This window comes from Zingiber officinale, chromosome 2B (assembly GCF_018446385.1).
Source record: "Zingiber officinale cultivar Zhangliang chromosome 2B, Zo_v1.1, whole genome shotgun sequence".
Classification (NCBI taxonomy): Eukaryota; Viridiplantae; Streptophyta; class Magnoliopsida; order Zingiberales; family Zingiberaceae; genus Zingiber; species Zingiber officinale.
The window spans coordinates 12,742,332-12,747,618 of NC_055989.1; the positions used below are offsets into that span (position 1 = coordinate 12,742,332).

Here is a 5,287-nt window from a genome sequence, read left to right on the forward strand (position 1 = left end):
AAACTTGATAGACAATAAATAACCTTAACTTTGAACCCTTTGTCATTATCAAAACATAGGTTCGATTATCTGATGCTTCTTGCACCAATAGGGGGTTCCTTTGTGTTAGCAACAGTGTCGCTTCCCACAATCTGACTTGTTTCTTCTTCGTCGGTCAGTCCCTCAGATGTCGATCGGCAACAGTCCATGGATCTCCAACTTGGCTGCTCCCTGAGCCTCTATTTCATCATCTATTAGCTTAGTGGAATCACTCAACAAAGCTTTCCATATGGTTTTAACTGCAAAGCAAAACCTCACCGAAGTTGTCAGGCAATAAGGTTCGAATGGAACTCAGCCCAAACATATACAACACCCCCTTAGTCAGTAACCAATGGATGTGATACTTTAAACTAGCTAATTGAGTGGAGGCTTCCAAGTAGACTGACTCCCATCTATATCTGCTTAACTCGGGAGGATTGGGCAACTCCATTTGCCACCCGATCGGAAAAGAAAAGGGTTGGTCTGGTCGAAGGAAAAAATAATGGGACTTCCAACCCCTATTAGAGTTGGGAATTTTATTAAAGAAGACCGCTCCCACTCGGGCTTGGAAAAGGAGACGCTCGACTCGGACTTCTTCGGGTAATAAAAGTAATGAAAACCATGAGGGTATAAAGGAATCCGGTATAGTTGAAAAAGAACTACGACTCCACACAATAGCCTAATAGACTTAGGGGTTAGTTGTTGCAAAGGGATATGGAAATAAGAGCAGATTTCAGAAAGAAAGGGATGTAAAGGAAATCATAGACTGACCATAAACTGGTCCTTAAAAAAGGTAACAAAGCCGGCCAGGGGGAAATTGGGGCGGTCGTAGCCCGAGGGAATTACAATGCGATAAGAAGGAGGGATATGATAGGAGTGATGTATTTCACCCACTTCATTGCCGTTAAAATCAGATACAATGACAAGCTTGAAAGATCATTGAGGAAAGAATGGACGAGGAGAGGAGTTAAGAAAAGAATGGAGGAAAATGGACTTACGCGAGAGATGAAAGCTTGAAAGATCATTGGCAATGACAAGCAAAGAGCAATGGAGCAAAGAAGAAGAAGCAGACGAAGAAGAAACACAAAAACGATAAAGTGGCATTGCTACAGTAAACCTTAGAAACCCTATTAGGGATGCTTAAGAGTCGTTTGATCAAGAGCCTATAAAAACGAGATTTAATTTTGATCGTCGAATTTGAAAAGGCAGCTATCATATTAAATCTCAACCATCACCTATCACATTGAATATTCTGCGGTGCTAGCATGCAACATGTGGTGATAAATCATAGGGCGTGTTTATGAGGAATGGGAAGTAATCAGCAAGCTTATGACAAAAAATCATGCTTAGCATGTTGCGGATTAATGATAGGTGATTTGCTTGATTTCCAATAGGTCAAGGTGATGTCACCTAAGCTTTTCATCAGCGTTCAGTCAAAAATGGGAGGCCTCAAAAATATCGAAGGTTGACTATAATAATTGTTTAAGGCAAGGAACGCCCGAGCGGAAGACAAGAAGCGCAAATAGCACTAGAGTCCAGCCAGTTGGACTTGCAACCTCCTTTGACTAGACTTGAAGTGGAGACTTGTAATATGATGGTTAAAGTAGGCCCCTCTTGAGGAAAGTCAAAGTCTAGGAGTCGACTGACGGAGCGACAGAGTCAAAGGATGGTCAGCATTCTGCTCAGACAGAGAGTTCGCCCGACCATTCCCTCTGACTGATCGGGCCTTGAGATCTAAACTCCCTGTGCATAAAGGAGGCGCGCATAAGTTCGCCTGACCGTGCGCTCGAGTCGGATGGGCCCCAGACCCCAATCTCCTAACATTGATGAAGTACGGAGCCAAGTATTAACTAGCCCGACCAGGTGCTCCAGTCGATCTGACATAGGGTCCAAGCGGACAAGTTGGACGCTTGGTCGTCCCTAGTTTAACTAAGGAAACCAAGCGAAGTCTGAGTCGCTGACTGCAGTCATAAAAACTGATTGGGTACCTCTCATAAGATATGGCCGGTATATCAGTGACTCGGTCGGCTGACTCAAGTAGTGGTGGGCCCTGCAACCCAACAACCTAATATTCATTCTTGGCATTTTGTGTCGCCGATGGCTGAGAATATTCTGAATGCAAACTATACTTTCGAAGCTTCCAGCCTGTCAAATCACAGAGATTTGTAGACTTGTTTTGGGAAAGCTGTCAGAGTCTCTTTATGTCCTGTCCTTTTTTGAAAATATTTGAAATTCATGCATAAGATACAACAATGACAATATTAAAAGGGGTCTTCATCTACAGGCGGAGGTGTGCGACGCTACTCAATTACACACACTCGTTGCTACTGTTCTTTTCATTATTCTTCTCCTAAAATCGATCACTGACTTGAGCATCGAAGGGCCAAAGTCAGGGATCTCTTCCCTAGCCCGATAACTAACACTCTTTGTAACACATAGAACAATGAGGAGTCTCCACCTAGTTAATGTCAGAGCCACGTTCTTAGTCAGCCACCTTCACTACTTTTAGATAGGATCACTATTAATCAAAGAGTTTTTTTTAAAAAAAAAGTTTAATATTTTAGCTGGTACAAGATATCCAAGCTTTCTCCTAATCAAGTCCGGAGATAAAAAATATATTTTACTATTTTATTAAGAATATGATCCTGTACTAATTAATTTTGATAAAATCTAAAAGTAAATTACGTTAATATCATTTTTTAAAAAATAAATTTAAATCTTATTAGTAATTTTATCTAATTATTTTTTATATTAAAAATATACATGATCATAATTCTCTTTAACCCTATATCTTAGGATTGACAACATCACAAATGGAGAAATTTGTATAAATATCTTAGATCGATGATATTAAAAAATATATATTTCTTAATCTTTTAATTAAAATGAAGTATAGTATCAATTCTAATTAAATTAATTTTTGTTTATGAGTGAGAGTCCTAGCTATCGTTTCTTTAGTCTAATTGATTAATTTATAGGTTGGGATACTAATATGCGCTGCGCGATGACTATAATTTAATTATATACCCTGTGGGGCCGTTACTCTAACGGATTCCACTTTTACTAAATCTTGCTCCGGGTTTACGGTGGCCTCAGGTTGCCATCCAGGCATCTGCGCGGCGTCCGCCACGAGCGCTTCTTAATTTTTCCGACGCCGATGAAACTTCCAACGGAAAATGAAGACGGTGAAGAATCCGTGTTTGCGTTTGACGTCTCTCTGCCGCCGCCACGCTTCCTCCTCTTCCACCGCCGCCGCTTCCACCGACGTCGATTGCGATGGTGGCGTAGGCACCCGGAGCGACGGGAAGCACCTCTTAACTGACAAACCCTCCCACAATGCCTCACTTCGCCACCTTAACGACCAACTCCGCTCCCTGCTCGACTCCGCCTCTCCCGGTCGCCTCTCCGCCACCTTGTGGATCCTCGGCGGCATGCTTTCCCCCGACTCCGCTTCCCCGCCTGACGCCGCCACTCGGTCGATCGTTTTCTCCAGCCTGGCCAAACGAAGCCAGCCCCTGAGCGAGGAGTCCCTCGCCCTCCTCGTCGAGATGGCCAAGATGGGATTTTTTCCGCCCGACGCTTTTGTGTTCACTCAGCTCATCAGCAAACTGTGCCGCGGCGGCGCCACCTCCGGTGCCTGGGATTATTTCCACGCGGTAAAGGATGCTGGCGGCTCCATTGAGGCCCCTGTGTTCAACGCCCTCTTGATCGGCCTCGCTGCAATTAGAGACGTCGCAAGGATGAATCTTCTGTTTTCGGAGATGAAAGACTTGGGCGTGCGCCCCCACGTAGTCACCATCGGTATACTCATCAATCACCTCTGCAAATCTCGTCGACTCGACGATGCACTGAACGTGCTCGACGCAATGTCAAGCTCAGATTCGGGAGTGCCCCCACACAATCATTTTTAACACTCTCATCGATGGTCTCTGCAAGGCTGGAAGGCTTCAAGATGGTCTCTTCTTGTTTGATTGGATGAGATCAAGCCATGCTTGTGATCCTGACAATGTGACTTACACCATCTTGATCGATGCCTTCTGCAAGGCTGCAGAGTTTGACATGGCTCATGAATTGCTTACCAAGATGGAGAAGGAAAGGATTGCCGTCAATGTGTTTACGCTGAACGCCTTTGTAAATGGAATGTGCAGACATGGTATGATCGGAAGTGCCCTTGATTTTTTTCGAAAGAAAAAGGTCGAGTGGCCAGAAGTTAAAGGCAATGCTATCACCTATAACATCCTGATTGGTGCTTTTTTTCATTCCAACAATGTAGGAAGGGCGACAGCATTGTTTGGTGAGATGATCAAGGAAGGAGTTTCCTCTAATTCTGCAGTATACTCCACTCTCATCTCTGGGTTGACTCAAGTTGGTAAATTGGATGATGCTTTTTCGAATGTGTTGCTGATGAGAAAGAATGGTTTTCGAGTAGACATAAAGAGCTATAACACTTTGATCAGTGGGTTTTGCAAGAAGAAGAGGTTGGATAAGGCATTCGAGATACACAACGAAATGTGCGAGGCAGGGCGTAGGCCTGATATCTTCACTTTCTTTGATTGATGCTTTCTGCAAGACTGGTGATTTTTCGAAGGCTGATAAATTCCTCAATAAAATGGTCGACGATGGATGCAAACCTGATGTTGTCACTTACGGAGCTCTGATCAATGGTTTCTGCAAAGCTGGTGATCTTAACCAGGCCATGAAGATCTTCAGGAGCATGGATGTGTCAGTGGTGCCGCCTAACACTGTTATTTATAACATCCTCATTGATTCTTATTGTAAGAATCAAAAAGTTGATGCCGCAATAGACCTTCTTGACGAGATGCAGAAACAAGATATATTGCCCAACGCCACGACCTACACCTCCATTTTCAAGGGTCTTAAGGACCATAACATGTCTGATAAAGCCTTAGAGCTTATGGACAAGATGAATTCGCATGGTTGCAAACCAAACTATGTGACAATGGATGTTCTTACAAAATGGTTAACTGCAATCGGTGAGATAGAGAGACTGAGACTATTTGTGCAATGGACGATATCTTCTGATATTTAGACTCAAGCAATCTTTATGTTTAATCTTATAGATGCTTCGTATGTAATGTTGAGTTGTACCATTATGGTATGATTTCTTAAGCTCCTTTTCATAATTCAAGCAATAACTTGTCACTGTGTTTCAGATCGTTGCCTGTCTATGCAAAGAAAATTGGGTGGAAATTGGATTTAGTAACTCTTTTGCAGTTCTTTGTTGGAAAAAATCTATGTATAATTGCAC

At 43.0% G+C, this 5,287-nt stretch overlaps 1 pseudogene; it reads left to right on the forward strand.

Moving 5' to 3' along the window:
* Positions 1–3,119: 3,119 nt before the first annotated feature.
* LOC122048157 lies at positions 3,120–5,068 on the forward strand (annotated as a pseudogene).
* Positions 5,069–5,287: the final 219 nt, after the last annotated feature.